This window comes from Coffea arabica, chromosome 10c (assembly GCF_036785885.1).
Source record: "Coffea arabica cultivar ET-39 chromosome 10c, Coffea Arabica ET-39 HiFi, whole genome shotgun sequence".
NCBI classification, from domain to species: domain Eukaryota; kingdom Viridiplantae; phylum Streptophyta; class Magnoliopsida; order Gentianales; family Rubiaceae; genus Coffea; species Coffea arabica.
In genome coordinates this window covers 44,034,000-44,046,826 of record NC_092329.1, presented here as the reverse complement: position 1 = coordinate 44,046,826, position 12,827 = coordinate 44,034,000, and positions in this window count along the sequence as shown.

Genomic DNA, 12,827 nt, shown 5'->3' with positions numbered 1-12,827 from the left:
TCTAATCCTATGCCCAAGTTTTAGAATATAAGTGAGCATTCACGTTTTCTAAACTTATGAAGTCAAAATCCATTAAAAGCGTCACTTATTTCATAGCAAATATTGGAGCTAAAAGCTCCAAGTTTCAAATATGAAACTAGTGAAATTTTTCAAGAATTAATCTAACTAAATGCTCAATTTATGGTTCATTTTCATGAAAACCGAGGGCATAAGACTAGGAGGTAAAAAATCTTATTTCGAAACCAAAGGAAACAAACTAGTTTCGCTTGAAGCTTGGCCAACTTCCAAACAATCAAGCTTTCCGATCCTAGTCAAGAGAAATCTCATGTGCTCGGTAAAATCCATTTCTTAATTATGAAAGGGGTGCAAATAATCAAGAAATTTAGGCTTGAAACCTAGAAAATGTTTTCAAACCACTTTTAAGCTTTTGCCTCTTTATAAGGAAAATTTCAATTTTTGTAACATTTTTTGAAAAATCATGACTTGAGTCCCATAAATCCAAAAATTACAAATATTATACCGTTGGAAAATAGACTCAATGAACTAAAATTCTCTAGAAGACACTTATATTAGATTCAAATAAAAAACCAGTCGAATTTTAGTTCCAAATTGCTGCTTCAGTAAAAATAGGGCAAAACAGTCTTGAATTTCAGTGAATTTTAAAAATTCATCAAAATTCATAGAGATCAAACTAGTCCCTAAATTTATACCGTTGAAAGAACTCCATGTCAAGTTTCAAAGACAATAAACGGAACTCAATTTGAATTTTTTTACACCAAGATATAACAGTTTTTCGAAAGCTGGTTTTTGAAACCTGAAACACGAAATTTCAGCTTTGGAACACCCGATGCAGTTTCTAATTCAGGTCATAACTAAGGCTACATTAGTCCAAAATTAACATGGTTTATGGCGTTGAAAACTAGATTCAAAATATTAAAAATGACTAGAAGAAACTATCTTCAAATTCATTTTGTAAGGGGAGTGAAATCGAGTTACAAACTACAGCTGTTCTTGTGTCGCAATTAAAATAGTAAGAGAAAACAGCCAACTTTTCTAGTTCACTGTTACTCATAGACAATGAATTAGCATCTGTACTTTATACCATTAGAAAACTCTCGGAGTCTAGTTTCACATGCCATAAACGGCACTTGATTTCAATTCCTGTACAAAAAATTACGTTCTGTTTAGTGAACACTGGTTGGCTGCCCTGCTTTAAAATTTTCAAATTTGTTCTTCTCCTATAAGTTTAACTTTAACTCATTCAAATGATGTGATTTTTGGAAGATAATTTGTACACATATAACTCAACGTGTAACAAGCATTTTTGCATTAATTTAACCACAAATTTTGGAATTAAAACGGGGGAAACACTCCAATAAAATTCAGACAGTAGCCTTCCTTCTTTCTTTCCAATTTCTCCTCCTAAACTGTCAAGCTAGAATTCACCATAACAACAACCAACATATAAGAAATCCTCAAGTCCACTACCTAATAATTCTCCTCAAGGTGTCTTCCTAAGAACAAGTCAAGAAGGCAAGAATATCCTCAAAGTATGCTACCTAATGTCAAGGTTCATAAAACCCTTCAACAACCCCAATTTTATCTAACTAAAAATTAGCTAAAGGATGGTAGAAAAATTGGAGTTTGGAGAGGTTATCTTCCTCCAAGGGCAGTAAGTCTCAAGAAACCAAGTACTAAACTTCTAAGAATCTTCCCTCCACCAAATCTTCTACCAAGTTTGAAGATGATCCAAGGTGTGAGCAAGGTTGGGAGCAAGTTTAGTTAGCAAAATGGAAAGGAAGAAGATGAAAATTTTCTTGGCCAAAGGGAGAGGGAGGTTCGGCCATGAGGAGAGAAAGAAAGAGTGAGTTTTGTGTGATGTGAAAAGGTGAAAGAAAGAAGTGACATAAAGTCACTTTTTATGGTACAAAAGTCAGCATGTGAATAGTGGTTCATTAATACTCCTAATTGAGTTTAACTCAAGTCACTCACCTCTAATTCCTCAATTAATTTTTCTTAGTCTACAATTGATCATCCTTAACTCTCCAAGACCACTGCACTCACAGACCAAATATTATCTCGAAAAACATATTTTCTCAAATTTTCAATAATTAGGCGATAGAAAAATTAAATTTTAGGACAAATGTGTTAAAAATATGAAATGAGACAATGTACCATGCAGATGCAATTAAAATGAATAAAATAAATTAATTGGAGCAAATGAATAAATAAATAAATAGATAATCCAGTAAAAAAGAATTTCGGGTCCTCACACAATTGGTAATTGGTGGAGGGTATGAGCATAATGGTTTTTATTTTCTTAACTTCAATGATCCGATTGTGTCCCGCTTCTGTTTTTCCTTTTGAAATTTATTGTCGTTTGGGTCATCCGTCTCTACAAAATTGAAGAAGTTGGCTCCTATTTTGAGTCAGTTGTTTTCATTAGAATGTGAGTCTTATCTATTAGGAAAGTATCATTGTATTTCTTTTGCCTCAAGAGTCAATAAACGGGTTTCTAAACCCTTTTTATTAGTTCATTTTGATGTTTGGAATCCTAGTTGTATCACTTTAAAGTTAGATTTTAAATATTTGTAATCCTTGTTGATGACTATTCCTGAGTTACATGACTTTATTTAATGAAAGACCGTTCAGAACTATATTCCATTTTTTTGTGCATTTGTTACAAAAATAAAGAATCAATTTGGTGTACCTATACATATACTTTACAGTAATAATACAAAAGAATATTTTTTCACTCCTTTTAATACTTTTATGGTTCAATTCGGTATTATTCATTAGTCCTTTTATCCCTACACTTTACAATAGAATGGAGTTGCTGAAAGAAAAATTGGATATTTAGTCAAAATTACTCAAAAACTTTTGTTGCACATGAATGTGCCTAAATAATTTTGAAGTGATGTAGTTTTAACTGTATGTTATTTAATTAATCGTATGCCATCTAATATTTTTGGTGGTCAATTACCTCACTCCATTCTTTTTTCTCATGAACTTGTATTTAAATTACCTTCTCGTATTTTTGGATATGTATGTTTTGTTCATCAGCTTGCACCTGAAGTGGATAAATTAGATTTTTGTGCTATTAAGTGTATTTTCTTAAAATATGCACGAACGCAAAAAGGATATAGATGTTACAGTCAAGATTTAACTGGATTTTTTACTTGTGTTGATATTATTTTATTTGACTCCACTCCTTATTTTATGAAACAAGGTATGCCTATTGAATTATAATAATATTTCTCTTTTTCTTCTCCTATTTTACCAATCCCTTCATCTTTATTACCTGATTTATACAATCCACCAGATTTCACAATTCAGTTATCTCGTTTTAATTTTCAAATTTATTCTCGTTATTTCGTAGTTGAGAAAGCTCTTGATACACCACGCGCTTCACCAATTAACTTTCAATTTTCAAGTCTATGTATGACGTCCTCTTATGAGTTAGATTTTCTTATTGTTTTACATAAAGGTAAGAGACACTGTACTCCTCATCCTATTTTTAATTTTGTTTCTTATTCTTGTATCTCTCCGTCATATTTTTCTTTTGTTGTTTCACTTGATTCTGTATCCATTTTTAAATCTATGGCCCATGCTTTTAATCATTCTAATTGGAGATTAGCTATGCAAGAAGAGATGTTTGCTTTGGAAGAAAATGGTACTTGGAATCTTATCACTCTTTCTTCTGGTAAGCCTGTTATTGGTTGTAAATGGGTATATACTATAAAAGTACAGTCTAATGGTTCTATTGATATATTGAAGGCTCGTCTGGTAGTTAAAAGATATATTCAGGTGTCTGAAGTAGACTACTTAGAGACATTTTCTCATGTTGTAAAGATTACCTCTATTCGTCTTCTTATCTCTTTGGTAGCAACTTATAATTGGCCATTGCATCAGTTGGATGTGAAAAATGTGTTTTCACATGGAGATTTGGAAAAAGAGGTATATATAGAACAACCTCCTGGATTTATTGTTTAGGAAAAAATTTTGCCGTTGGTTTGTCATTTGAAAAAATTCTTAGATGGATTAAAACAGTTTCCTAGAATTTGGTTTGGTCGATTTAATAGTGCTATCATGGAGTTCGAACTAACAAAATGTGGAGTAGGTTACTCTGTGTTTTATTGACATTCTAATATTAGCAAAATTTTATTAGTTATTTATGTGGATGATAATGTAATTATAGGTGATGATATTGTGGGGATTCAGAAGTTTAAATCCAATCTGCAGGCAAACTTTCAAACAAAGGATTTAGATTACTTACAATATTTTCTGAGTATTGAAATGGCTCGATTTAAATACTTAATTTATTTATGTTAAAGAAAATATGCATTCAATATGCTGAGTAATATTGGAATGTTAAATTGTCGACATGTGGATACTCCTTTGAATTCTAATGTGAAATTAGTAGAAGATCAAGATGCATTACTAGGTGATTCTGGGTAATATCTCACTATGGGTAAATTAATTTTGGACATTTCATTTGTAGTGAGGGTCATAAGTCAATTTCTTAAAACCCCTCGTACCAGTTATTGGGATACTATTACATAAATTTTTAGGTATCTTAAGAGTGCTCCTAGAAAAGAGGTGTTGTATCAAAATCATAGATACACTGATATTGAAGGGTACGATGATGCAGATTGGACTGATTCTGCCTCAGATCAAAGATCGACCAGAAGATATTGTGTATTTGTTGGTGGTAATTTAGTATTGTAAAAGAATAAAAAGCAAACAATTATCTCCAAGGCAAGTGCAGAATCTGAATATCACGCTATGACTTACGCTTTGTGTGAGTTGATTTGGATGAAAAGCATGTTACTTAAAATTGAATTTGAGTATAAATAGCCTATGAATTTAGTGTGTAATAATCAAGCTACTATTCGTATTGCGTCTAACCCAATGTTTCCTGAAAAAACAAAACATATTGAAATTGATTGTCATTTCATTCGAGAGAAATTGATTGATGGAGTCATCAAGACATCTCATGTTCTGTTTGTAGATCAATTGGTTGATTTGTTTACTAAGAGTTTAGAAAGCTTTAGGATGAAATACATTTGTAACAAGTTGGACGCTTATGATATATATGCTCCAACTTAAGGGAGAGTGTTAAAAGTTAGTAAGGGTATTCTTATAAATAGTTTGTTAGGTTTGTATTACTATAAATACTAGTTGATCACTCATAATACTGTAGTTAGATGTTTTCTCCCAAAATACATGTTACCAATTTACTCTTCATGTCTAGATAATATATTTGTTATAGGGGCTGATGATGTTTTTTATTTTTGTATCTTGGTTTGAATGAATAGATGAATGTTACCTCTTTGTACTTGCTAGATCATCTAAATTTGGTTGAACATTTGTGAATGCTTGATCACCATTTATAAATTATTTTAGTTGTTATTTATCAATGAAAATTAGTAGATAATGATGGAATCGACTTAGATGAAATTTAGGATCTTAGCATACGAATTAGTGTTGAAAGTAGGTGGGTTTTAGTGCATTACTGAGTTTAATGGTACTATGATTATTATTTCACCATGAAAGTAGAAAAATGTATGTATAGGTGACATTTGATCTTTCGTGAAAGCAAGTTTAGAATACCATATATGAATGAGCCATTAGTAAGACAAGTAGCGTAGCATTTATTATTCAGTTGAATTGTTATCGAGGACACTTGGTTGATTCCATACCCTAGAACTTGTCTGCTAGTTGAGTTCATCCATCTACTTTTAACTGTTATGTATTAGTGTCTGTAGTAACTTTTATTCTTCATTATTGTTGATTGTCTAGATAATAAAATAGGATAAAGTTCTAATAGTTGTAACTGCTTCTCGAGAGATCGACCTTAACTTCCTAGTACTGCATAATGACTTGTATACTTCCAACAAACAAGGAAGTTATTGAATAAAATAACGGTGCGGATAAATCTCATCAAGTTTTTAGTACCATTTGCTAGGGATCACAGTAATATTAGGATCAAATGATCTTTATTAATCTAGACTTTGATTATAATGAGATTTTGTGTATAACTTTTGATATTAAAGATTGTTTTTATTGAAGTGACTACATTTACGTTAGATAGAATTTCTTTTGATTTTTTTTGGATATTGATAGTGTATGCACTTAATCTTATGGACAATTATACCATTAGACCCAAAAATTGAGAGGATTTTGAAGAGATAAGAAGGCGTGCACTACAAGAGAACATGAAAGATTAACAACGAGAGACACTCTATATTGAACTTCCCCTAATAGATCAAATGGTAAAAGAGACTAATAGAAGAGTATTGAGAGATTTTGTATTACTGGGAAGCAATGGTTTGCAAAAAAACATCACACGACCCATGGTAAATGTTAATAACTCCGAGATTAGACCAATATAAATACAAATGATACAGCAATCTCAATTCGGAGGTAAGACTACTAAACACCCTAACATTCATTTAGCCACTTTCCTTGAAATTTGCAACACTATTAAGTTGAATGGTGTTGGTGAATATGCAATTCGACTGAGATTGTTTCCATTTTTATTGAGGGACGAAACTAAGGTTTGGTTGAATTTGCATTTGTGACGACCCCACCTCTCCCTAGGGAGTATCCTAGGGTTTAGTGAACCGTCTGCCTAACTCTCGTCAGGACTCACTCACTCTCGACTTCAAGAACACAAGTTATAGCTTCAAAAGGAAATAAAACAATAGTTTCAAATTTAGAATGTACATTTATGTTCAAGTTTGTCTCAATCATTCATAATATTCCCAAATATAAAAAAAGATTTAAGTTCCAGATAATTTTCAATCTTAATCGAGCACTAATGCAAGTACAATCGTAAAAATTTAAAAACTAGACGACGCTAGCCTATACCAGCCTCATGCCCACACTCGTACTCCTGTAAGGAAAACAAAACTAATAGGGTGAGCCAAAACTCAGTGAGGTTTCAAACATCATGCAAAATTCAAGTAGCAAGTTGACCACCATATAAAACTTGAAATATCAAAATTGTGAATATAAGAGTTCATGAAAATGAGCAATAACACTTCAAAGAACAAATCATTAGATATCCAACATCTCCAGGTAAAAGGATACAGTAGCTCTTGTGAGTTAACTCTGCCACAGCTTCACCAAGTAGTAGTTGACATTCCGTCAACTTTCAAATAGAGTAACTAGTCAAGTAGTGTATCACTTAACTCCAATCTCCATCCATCATTCAAACTCCCTACTAGGCCCGAACTCCAATATAATAGTGATGGTAATACTTGAGCATACCAATTAGTCGAGAAGATAATACTACACTCGACAAAACAGTAGACCTAGGGTTTGTTATCTTATCGACCAGGCTCATGCCGACTCGATTCGTTTAACTAGCCACATGGTTTTTGGAATTCCAGGCAGTACCCAAGTCATACACACACACACACACACACACATATATATATCAAATTAATTGCAACCAGTGTACAGTAATAAGTCACATTAGGGCAAGTGCGATAAAGTACATTCTTACCCTATCAAACAAGTTAAGTATCGTCTAAGCACATTAACAAAGCAATTCATTCGAGTAATAAGTTCAAACATGCACTTGGAAACACTCACCAATGATTTATTGCTTTCCAAAACCAATCTCAGGTTTAACTCTCTGGTTAGAATCCAAATCTGCGATAAAGTATTGTTTAACAGTTTGGAATCAATTAGGGTTTCAAAATATAGGAGTTTCGCGTAAAGAAAATCAAGTAAATAGAACTCATTTGAGTATTACTCATTTCACTTATCAAACCGTAGAAAATTCATGCTCGCTTTTTTGGTTTCGATAAAAAAGCATTTAAAACTTTTAAATTCATAACTTGGTATAAGAAACTAGGAAATCGTGTTTAAAGTGGTCGCTACTTTCTCCTTATAAAATATTTAGGTTTTGGTAAAAATTTTAGCTTATACATCCCTCCTAAGGAAAACTCAAATATCCTAAACAATTCTAAATTCAATTCAATCAAGAATCACCGCTCAAGTTCCGATTTCACTCGCTTGAACTTCAAGAAATAAAACGGACAGCACTTCCTTTGTGTTTTCCTAATTTTTCAGCTATTTTCAAAGCTATATTTTCTTCTCAAATCAGCCCAAATCAACACCACAATTAGTGAGGTAAATTTGGTTCTCATTATTGGCAAAAAATCATCCAATTAAAGCTCACTTCTAGCATATATGAATCACAATAGCAAAGCTGAAAATTCTATAATAAAGCTGAAATTTCTTATTTTAAAGCCCAAAAGTCACAATAAAGCTACCAATCACCTCACAAGTCCATAGTCAAGCCCAATACCAACATATTATGCATAAATAACATAAATCAAGGCTGAAAAATCATAACCCTGGGCTGAAATTTCACCAATCTTCCCTAAATCTAGAATATCATCCATAAAATTCTAAGTTTCGAGTCATTTTCACCATAACTTGCAAGAATAAGAAAGAGAAAGGAAGTTGTTTATCTTATACCTTCAACCCCTTGAAGAAAGTGAAGAACCAAGGCTTCCTTTCCAAAAACTCTCCGTTACAAACTTCCATGTTTCCTTAGTGCTAGTTTGTTAAGTTTAGTTTTGTAATTCTAACTTAAACAAGGCAAGAATAAAGGTGAAAATGGAAGTTTTTCTCCTCTCTTTTCCTCTCCAATGGTTCGGCCAAGCCAAGAAAGAAATGAAGCAAAATTGGTCCAAAAGAAAGATAAAAAGGAAAAAAGTTGTCTTGGTCAACTTGTCTTGGATCATTGACATTTGGCTAGACCAAGTTTTTCCTCTCTTTTTTTCTTTTCTTTCCTTTTCTTGGTTTGGCTGGCTTTAGGGTTAATTTAGGGAGGATTAAATGAAATAAAATCAAAGAGTTAGGGCAAGAAAGTATTGGTCAAATGGTGTACTCAACTGATAACAAACAGCGTATGTTGGTTCAAGCTAATTTCCTTAAATCTCTTGTACTTTTGTTTTAAATTATGATTCACTAACTTATTTTTAGCACTTCTAATCACACACTTCCTCTTATTTAAAACTCGCTCTTATCCACCAATTTTAGTACACATACCTCACAATCTGATTCCACTACCAAAATGCACAAAAACCCTAGTTTACTCTACCAATAAAAGTAAAAGTAAAACTCTCGATTCTATTATTTATTTCAACTATTGAGGGAGTAAATTAGTAGAAAAGAATTTATAAATTAAATTATTCAGAATAAAAGAGGATTGTAAGAACAAATATAGGTCAATTTTCAAGTTCTCACACTCTCTCCCTCTTAAAAGAATTTCGACCTCGAAATTCATAATTTTATTTGCAAATAGTTCAAAGTATTTCTCTTGCATGTCCGTCTCTAACTCCCAGGTTACTTCTTTTACCTCATGGTGTTTCCACAGAAGCTTAATCAATGGAATTTGTTCATTCCTCAAATCTTTCACTTTTCGATCTAGTACTCGAATAGGTCATTTCTCATAGGTCAAAGACTCGTAAGCCACCTAGCGGCAAAAATCCTCTGGCGGCAAAATATGAGTTGGGTCCGAATGATATTTCTTAAGTAAGGAAACGTGAAAAATATCATGGATTCGAGATAAGTTGGCCGGCAACTCTAGTCGATAAGCCACCTTTCTTACCCATTGGAGTATATTGAAAGGTCCTATGTATCTTAATTGTAACTTCTTTCCTTTTCTCGCCTTGATCTTTCCTTTCAATGGTGTAACATTAAGAAATACCTTATCTCTTACCTCAAATTTCAAATCCTTTCTCCAATGGTTGGTATAGTTCTTTTGTTGACTTTGGGCCGTTTGAAGTCTCTGATGTATCATTTTTACCTTTTCGTAGGTCTCCTCAATCCATGATATTATTGCCGAGTCTATAACCTTTCTCTCTCCTACTTCATCCCAATGGATCGGTGATCGGTATTTTTGTCCGTAAAGTGCTTTATATGGTGCCATTTGAATAAAAGAGTGGTAACTGTTGTTATACGCAAACTCGACTAACGTCAGGTACTGGTTCCAGCTCTCTCCAAAATCCATGATACATACTCTTAACATATTTTCTAGAGTTTGAATGGTTCTTTCCAATTGTCCATCTGTTTGAGAATGATAGGCCGTGCTATAGTTCAATTTAGTTCCTAGGGCCTTTTGCAACTTCTATCAAAATCGAGACACAAATCGAAGGTATCTATCCGATACTATGCTCACTGGCACCCCATGTAATCTCACAATTTTATCCATATAAAGTTTGGCAAGTTTGTTCAAAGAATATTTCATGTTAATGGGTAAAAAATGTGCGGTCTTAGTCAATCATCCACTATCACCCAAATCGCATCATAACCCATTTGAATTCGTGGTAACCTAGTTATAAAATTCATCATTATGTGCTTCCATTTCCATTCAGGTATCTCTAAAGATTGTAACAAACCTGGCGATTTTTTATGCTCAACATTCACTTGTTCACGCATAAGGCACTTTTGAACAAATTGAGTAATCTCCGATTTCATATTGTCCCACCAATACAAATTTTTGAGATGCTAATATATCTTACCACTAGTTGGATGTACAGTGTATCTAAACCGGTGAGATTATTCCAAAATGTTCCGTTTCAATTTCTCATCCTTCGGTATAACAACGCGATTTCGAAACCTTAGAATTCCATCGGGACTTAGGTTAAAATCGGGTAATTCTCCTTTCTTCACCTCTACATCCACTTTTGTACTGTTGGTTTTTTCTTTTGACCCTTCTTAATTCTATCCACTTTTGTACTGTGGCTCAGGACGAGAGTTCCATTCACTAATTTCTTCTAACAGGTTCTGTAACGACCCCACCTCCCCCTAAGGCGTACCAGAGAGTTCGGCGGGCCGCCTGCCCAGCTCTCGCCGGGACTCAGTCGTTCGCTCCAGTCCTCAATTTAAAATTGAAATAAATCACTAGAATAAATAGGGCATTGATCCAAACTTAAAGCGGAACTTATATACATTGCCAACCCAAAAGAGAATATAAACATCAAATATACAAGGGTTCTCAATCCTTCATACGTCCAGCCCGTGCCAAGCACTAGGCGAGAACCACTACAAAAGAAACAAAAGAAACAAAACTTGATTGGCTAGTCTATCTCAAGCTCACGTCCTCGCTCGCATTCCCCTGTAAGGAAAACAAAACTAAAGAAATGAGCTAAAAGTCCCGTGAGGTTCCGAACACATAATCAGATAATCAATCCAATACATTAAACATGGAGTATCAATAATTCAAGAAACATTTACAATGGAAAGCGATAGTAACACATTCATTAAAAGGATATGGCTCACAAGGAGCAATTCGTTATTTCGTTCATTCGTTCTCCTGACATTTCCCCTTATTCCTCCAATCATTTGAAAATGCATTTTTCGTTTATCAATAAACCCTCGTTCGTTCGTTCGTTCATTCATTCATTCATTCACCCCCGTCCTGGCCGTTGGCCAGTCTCCACCAACCTACAGGGTAATACTCGAGTATACCAAACGTTCACCCAAATCCCTAATCGCCCGACCGAGTCCGCTTCTGGCTCGAGACGACCGGTAACAAGGGGCAATGTCCAGTTCAGCCCAAAAGGCTTACATTCATGCGCAAGTAACATTTCAATCATTAAATCCTTGAAAATTGCACAGTTATTTAGGTCGAGTGTGATAAAGTACACACTCGCCTAGAAAGCTCGTTTTGGAAATCATTAAAAGCACTTAACACATTAGCAAATGATAACAACAAGCCATAGAATCAAATAAGGAACACTCACCTAGAAATGCAAAATATCGTGCAAAATATCCTTCCGGATATTACCCTTAATCACCAATGAAACCTAAGGTTGAACAAGAGAACATTATTATAGTTTATCGAGCAAAACATTTAAGGAAAACAAAGAAACCCGACTAATTAAGAGTAAAACGTGTAAAGATGACTTTCAAGTAAGAAGAGAGTTGTTTGAACCCAAGGATGAAAAATCATGTTTTAAAATGGAAAACCGGTCATGGTATTGGCCTAACAAAAGTATACAAGTTCAAATAGAAACCTAGCCCTCGGGCGAAAATTTGGGCAGCTCGCCCTTTGTGTTTACCTAATTTTCCAGCCATTTTGGCTTCATTATTTTTCCTCAACCACAACCCAACATCACACATAAGCAATTCAAGTCAAGAGTCGTTCCATAGGCTCACAATATCATAAGAATAAGAAATACAGTAATAACAAGTGCAGAAATTCAATTTAGCAAAAGACAGATTTGACGTATGAAAGCGAAAATAATTTATCTGAGGCTACGCTTATCGGATTAAGACGCAAACTATGCCGTTTCGAAGCTAAGACTCAGGGCTACAATGTTTATGAAGGTCACTTAATCCAGTTTCTAATGTAACTTGGTCAAATTCTCGAATTACTAAACCAGAAACCAATTCGTCGGCTGTTTAAATGCAGAACACTGTAATGGACATAACTCAGAGTACACAAGTCCGAATCAGGTGTTCTTAGAGGCATTTGAAAGCTAATTCAGAATGCTACAACTTTCATGTTTTGGTAAAACACTAAATCAGAATGGATCCTAGTCAAAAAAATGGGATAAACTGGACTTAACTGATCACACGGACTGCTTAGGAAATACTTAAAACAGTAAGGGTATTTTGGACTTTTCACGTCCTACGTTGCTCCGATTGAGCTGAACATTTGTAGGCACCTATAAAATGATATTCTCTACAACTTGTCTTCTTTGACCTAAGGCCAAATCGACCTCTAACATACAGATATAAATTCGGACAAAAAGTTGGGGAAATTTTCCAAATTCTGAAATTTTGAGTTTCTAGTG